Raw genomic sequence first — 7,266 nt, forward strand, 5'->3', positions numbered from 1 at the left:
CTGAACTGCGGCACTTGAGAACCAGAGTGAGCCAGCGCTTCCGGGAGGCAGGGATTTTGAATCTCCAAACCAGGAAGCGCATACTGATTTCCTACTGTAAAAGTTGCACCGCATTAAAAAAAACGCATTTTCATGCGATGCAACAGAAAGGAAGTCTCCAGAGAGAAATATGGGCTACAAAACATAGCAAATTGCTGCAATATTCAGCAAGCCGAAATTTTCTTTCTCGCAATGTAGCAGCCTACAAAACATCGCTAATGGGAAGGAACCCATTGGAAAGCATGGGCTTCACATACATGCAATGTGGAGCGCCTGTATGAAACCGGCCTTATATTCCCAATCGTTACAAGGCCTAACACTGACTTGCAGGAATGTGGCATCCTCATAGTTGGTGCTGTAGGGGTATTGTTCCATCTTCTCATTTGCACTCTTTGCAATGGATAGGGTGAAACCGAAGGCAAAATGTGTCCTGATGCGGATACCCTTTCTGTTTTGAAGACTCCAATAACTCCCCAATGACCTACGGGAAGGGAGTAGGATAATGCATCACACTTGTACATGCTGCTGGGAAAGACTACACTGTGGCATATGTTGGCATACTCCTCCTGCCCTATACCACTGAGTCCACCGCAGATACTGGGTGAACAGGCCCTTTATCTCCGAAGGATCAGCTTGAGAGCTTTGGCTTTAATGACTTATTACCTGGACCGTGGGATTTTGTATTAGTTAGAACTTTCTTCAAAAACTTCTGAAGTTGCTCAGTTACAAGAATGGAATCCTGGATGTGAGGAGGAAACAAAACGTTTTGTATAAGGCTGCTATTGTAATTGCAAATAACCAAATACCTCTAATTACTGCAGATTGTAAGTGAAGCTGCCAAATCGTTTTATAGCCTTGATGCAACCAAAGTATTTTTCATTCCAGACTGAACACTTTATTTTACTGGTATACAAGTGTAATACTGTAATAAACGTGCGCCTGGTCAACAGCTAATGGTGGAACTCATTTTTTTTCCAGAGTCTTGTACACCGCATCGCTTACTGGCCGTATAACAATGTAGACCTAGTTTAGACGAGCGCAATATCAGTCTGAGACACAGGGATCGGTATTGCTGGTACTGGCGTTTGCACGCAGCGCTGCACATGTGATCATGGAAAAAAAAAAAAATCCACATTTCAACAGTAAAAATAAATGCATAACATTTACATGCAAGGCAGAGGCAGTTTTTTTTTTTTTTTTTTTTTTATACACAGCCTTAGGACGCATTCAGACAACCGTATGTCAGTCGGGTTTTCACGCCCAGCCGATATACGGCGTCCCTCTCTGCAGGGGAAGGAGGCTGGAAGAGTCGGGAGCAGTGCACTGAGCTTCCGCCCCATGCCACTATGGGAGGGGGCAGAGCTACGCCAGGGAACTTAGATCCGCCCTATCCCTTTCCATTGCAAATAGTGGAGGGGGCGGGAGCTCAGAGCACTGCTCCCGGCTCTTCCAGCTTCCCCCCCCCCTGCAGAGAGGGACACCATTAATATCGGCTGGGCGTGAAAACCCAGCCGATATACCGTAGTCTGAATGCGCCCTTATGCATATTTAAATGTGTCCACCGTGTATGAGATCAAAAGAGATTTTGGGGTATATTTACATTTTAGGATTTTAATTCCATTTTTGGAGTAGAAAAAAAGAATTAAAACAAAACTTTCTGCTTTAGGCCTCTTTCCCATGGGTGACAGCGATATTGCTGCTATGTACATGCGATCTTGTAGCGATGGTGATGCTTTTGGGAAATGTGTGGGATCATGTCGCTTCTAACCGCGATTTTCATGTGTGAAAAAAAAAATCACATGATTTTATAGCAAGAAAGTAAATTGGATTTTCTAATGTTAAAATTGCATCGCCTGAAAATCAAAAGTTTAAGCTGTGCGATGCGATAAACACGGAGGCTCCATCGGGAAACATGGGCTACAGAACATTGCAAATCACAGCTGTATAGAACATACGGCGACTTTCTAGTCTCACAATGTAGCAGCCTCCAAGACATCGCTTGTGTGGAAGCGCAGGGGATGGCCGTGGCTAGCGGGCAACAGAAGCAGATATGCGGCAACTCTTACCTGCAGATGAGTGGCCTCTTCAGTGACCCAGCGCCACACCGATTAGGAGTGGGTCCCGCCGGCCACTACTCTGGCTGGAGATCCACTGCGACCTAGCGAGGGCTACTGATGACTGAGGCCAGCGGGCTTGTGTAAATCCCTGGGCTGCAGTGTGTCAGACAACCCTGCTCATTTGGGGAAACACCATCCAGCCTCAATCCGCCTCCCCCACTATCTGGGGCTGAAGCGCTCTCCAAGTCTGAGAGCTAAGAGGGACACTTACGCCGGTCTGGTTTGCCAAAACTGCCATCTTGGAACACAGAGGGGGAGGTAGAGCTGCTGCGCCACTACATTGTTAACCCTGGGAGGGGAAGGATCTACTCCACACGGATCAGGTTGGATCTATGCTGCTCTTTGTGTTGTCCTAACCTGCTATAGAAAGAAAATGACATATAGCTACTCACTAAGCAGTTCATACACTCTGCTACCATCTAGTGGTTGAATACGATACAACAGCTATTCTCCTTTATTGAATAAGACCACTTAAACAAGGTGCTACTCTTTAGTGTTTGATGAATTATCCTCAAAACACACCTAATTAACACAATATATTCTGCCCTCAAGTCTAACACCAGAGGCGATGCTACCTGTGCTTCGGAGGGGGAGAGGGTGCGGCCTGTACGAGAACAGTGTCCGTGACCATTGTTGGCCTGTGGCTGGGAGAACCCCAGCCATATACTGCAGGGTTGCTGTGGGCTCCCTTCAATAGCTGGCCCAACAGGGCTTCAACTACATTCCTGCGCCCCCACTATCTGAAACAGCACAGAACAGGCTTCACCAAGCAGACCCGCAGCGAGCAGCATCAGTATTAGATGCTGTTGAGTCCTTCTGCATAACATCCTCACTGCCGCTGCATGCCTGAAATAAATGTCTTAAATTGTACTAAAACGATGGATAAAATACCCACTTTTCTTATTTTTACTGATAGACCAGAGCTTCGCTCTAATTTTTTAGCTTCTTGTATTAGAGGCTATAATTCATGCAAGCTGCTTAAAGGGGTTCTGCCTAACAGACACAGAGAACCCATGATTTTTGGCTGTCAAGGTAAATAATATGTTTTTATGCTTTACGTTCTGTTATCATCAGAGAGTCATCTCCCAGCAGGCAGTCTTCTTCCTCCAACGAGCCAAGGACGGGCCACCCCCTCCCTCCCTCCCTCCAGGATTGCGCACATGCATAGTGGAGAGGTGCCCTCTGACAGAAGTCAGGACGAGCCGCAGAGTTCAGCCAGGACGGACGGGCCACCCACAGCAAGCACTGCTTGTGACGTGGTTGCTGTGGGTGGCCCGTTCGTTCACCTCGGAAGTGGCTGACGGAGCAGAGCAGGAAGCGGTCGTTTTGACCGCTCCTGCTCTGCTTCTAGAAGCCACTAAAGATGCCAGATGGAGGGAACATGCCTGGCGATCGGTCCTGACCAGGCAAGTACAAACTTTATTTTTCATGTCAGAACCCCTTTAAGGTATTAATCTCCAAACTGATCGGATATTGCTGCCACCTAGTGGTGAAATAGAATAAGATAAATACAAATATTGTACACAAGGAATATAATTCCCTAGAGCCTAGCATCCATGTGGAAGCTACTAAAAGCAGAACCCCTGCTCCTGACATCCCACATCAACAAAAAAATTTTCTAAGGATCCTTTCTTTACCACAGATCTACCCAACTTACTTCTCTAGATCATCAACCAATAAGGTCGTAAGCCCCAATCTTTTACATGCATACCCATCTCCTTGGGTCCAGCCCTAGAGTGTTCTACGAACTAGTAACTTAAACAAGATTTCTCCTATCAGACATTGGGCGAATCCTCCCGGCCTATGACCTGACTTTTGACCTCTCTCAACCAGGATCACATGTACAGGGCCGATATGTCGTTACATTGAACCCTGCTCAAGTGGTGATCTGTGATCATCTGTGATTCTTATCCTACAGGGTGCAAAATATACAGAAAACATAACTCATCGCCCACCTAGTTCTTCTCAAAATACAGTTAGGGCCAGAGATATTTGGACAGTAACACAATTTTCACGAGTTGGGCTCTGCATGCCACCGCATTGGATTTGAAATGAAGCCTCTACAACAGAATTCAAGTGCAGATTGTAACGTTTAATTTAAAGGGTTGAGTAAAAATATTTGATAGAAAATGTAGGAATTGTACACATTTCTTTACAAACACTCCACATTTAAGGAGCTCAAAAGTAATTGGACAAATAAACATAACCCAAACAAAATATTTTTTTTCAATATTTTGTTGCGAATCCTTTGGAGGCAATCACTGCCTTAAGTCTGGAACCCATGGACATCACCAAACGCTGGGTTTCCTCCTTCTTAATGCTTTGCCAGGCCTTTACAGCCGCAGCCTTCAGGTCTTGCTTGTTTGTGGGTCTTTCCGTCTGAAGTCTGGATTTGAGCAAGTGAAATGCATGCTCAATTGGGTTAAGATCTGGTGATTGACTTGGCCATTGCAGAATGTTCCACTTTTTTGCACTCATGAACTCCTGGGTAGCTTTGGCTGTATGCTTGGGGTCATTGTCCATCTGTACTGTGAAGCGCCGTCCGATCAACTTTGCAGCATTTGGCTGAATCTGGGCTGAAAGTATATCCCGGTACACTTCAGAATTCATCCGGCTACTCTTGTCTGCTGTTATGTCATCAATAAACACAAGTGACCCAGTGCCATTGAAAGCCATGCATGCCCATGCCATCACGTTGCCTCCACCATGTTTTACAGAGGATGTGGTGTGCCTTGGATCATGTGCCGTTCCCTTTCTTCTCCAAACTTTTTTCTTCCCATCATTCTGGTAGAGGTTGATCTTTGTCTCATCTGTCCATAGAATACTTTTCCAGAACTGGGCTGGCTTCTTGAGGTGTTTTTTGGCAAATTTAACTCTGGCCTGTCTATTTTTGGAATTGACGAATGGTTTGCATCTAGATGTGAACCCTTTGTATTTACTTTCATGGAGTCTTCTCTTTACTGTTGACTTAGAGACAGATACACCTACTTCCCTGAGAGTGTTCTGGACTTCAGTTGATGTTGTGAACGGGTTCTTCTTCACCAAAGAAAGTATGCGGCGATCATCCACCACCGTTGTCTTCCGTGGACGCCCAGGCCTTTTTGAGTTCCCAAGCTCACCAGTGAATTCCTTTTTTCTCAGAATGTACCCGACTGTTGATTTTGCTACTCCAAGCATGTCTGCTATCTCTCTGATGGATTTTTTCTTTTTTTTCAGCCTCAGGATGTTCTGCTTCACCTCAATTGAGAGTTCCTTTGACCGCATGTTGTCTGGTCACAGCAACAGCTTCTAAATGCAAACCCACACACCTGGAATCAACCCCAGACCTTTTAACTACTTAATTGATTACAGGTTAACAAGGGAGACGCCTTCTGAGTTGATTGCAGCCCTTAGAGTCCATTGTCCAATTACTTTTGGTCCCTTGAAAAAGAGGAGGCTATGCATTACAGAGCTATGATTCCTAAACCCTTTCTCCGATTTGGATGTGGAAACTCTCATATTGCAGCTGGGAGTGTGCACTTTCAGCCCATATTATATATATAATTGTATTTCTGAACATGTTTTTGTAAACAGCTAAAATAACAAAACTTGTCACTGTCCAAATTTTCTGGCCCTAACTGTATCCCAGAAATATTCCATTCTCAACTAATATCAGCCATGGCAGACCAGGAACAAGACACTCCCTCTCCGACTCCAGTCAATGACTACTCCTCCGTAGCCATACCATCCAAAGCTGGCCCATCTCAAAAATGCAACGTAAAAGACCTAGAATGTATAAGAACATCAGTCATTTATTCCAAAAGTAACTCCATTTGGTGCTTCTGAATACTGCAAGCGACTATAAATTCAGCAAGGCTCAATGGGTAGATGAAATTGAAACCAAGGCCAATTGAGAGGATCATCAATACGCAAGACGTAGACAGATCCTGTATCAACGACAATCAATCCAAGATAGAACTTCGATACTGAAACTAAAATTGAAAGATCTTAAACATCTGTGTAGAAGAGCCAACCTGCGTGTTAGAAGATTGCTTGAAAATTTTACTGCCCCGAAGGTGACGGCACCAAATCTTTTCCAAGCTCTCCTCCCACAGGCAGATGAGTTTGTTTCGGATCCATAGAGCTCTGGCCAAACCCTGTAGCCCTAATGTATCCAGAGACAGCATCCTCATATTCCATTATCCAGAGGGGCTGAACCTGGCGTCCGGCTATTCACCAATCAGGCCCCATCTACTCTAGAACCTCTCTCGAAGCTCTTGATTATCCGATAAGTAGTTGATTTAGGGGCATTCTTCCAAGCAGTAATGTCCTTGCCTGTAAAACCCAATTGTTACAAAGCAATGATGACTGCACATGTCCTTGATGGTAACCATGGTTAACAGAAGACAATGATTTCAAGCACCATTCCCTTTTAAAAAAGGGAAACAGTCATGTCCTCACAGAACCATAAAACAAAGTTTTGGTGCTGCTAGAGGGATGTGATAGGGATGCGGGTGATGTACTTTTTATACTCAACCGCGATCCAGCTCAATTAGGCACTTGGCACGAAAATCTGACTTTTCAGGCTCCCGTGTACACACTCTCCCGTAGATTTGTACAGAGTCAGTTTTTTGTGCCAAGCCGCCTACTTGACCGGGTGACCGTACTCGATCGTAGCAGCTAGCGAGTATTCAAAGCCCCGACAGTTTCTAGTGCTGTAGGGACATGACCAGTTCCCTTTAAAGCAACCAGTCTGCTCTTATCACTGTTTTGCTGATAGAAGTGTATCAGTTGACTTGTCCACATTAAGGCCGCCTGCACACGGCCGGGTCAGATTCGCATGCGGGAGCCTGCAGCGGAATCCAACTGTGTGCCCAGCCGTTGGCCCCTCATACCTGTCTGCCGTCTTCTAATCCGTGTTGCAGATGTGCCAACACCTGCAAGTCCGCCCGTGTGCAGGTGACCCAACACTTTGTCTTGAGCGAACGAGAAGACCCCTGAAATGTTCTTAGCAGGTCATTTTGTGTCAGGGCTGAAATTCAGTGGAGATGGGGTTTTTGTTTAATTTTATGGCAAGGAATGACTTTACAATTAATTGAAATTCATCTGATTACTCAGAACCACCGAGAGT

The sequence above is a fragment of the Eleutherodactylus coqui genome, chromosome 4 (genome assembly GCF_035609145.1).
Source record: "Eleutherodactylus coqui strain aEleCoq1 chromosome 4, aEleCoq1.hap1, whole genome shotgun sequence".
Classification (NCBI taxonomy): Eukaryota; Metazoa; Chordata; class Amphibia; order Anura; family Eleutherodactylidae; genus Eleutherodactylus; species Eleutherodactylus coqui.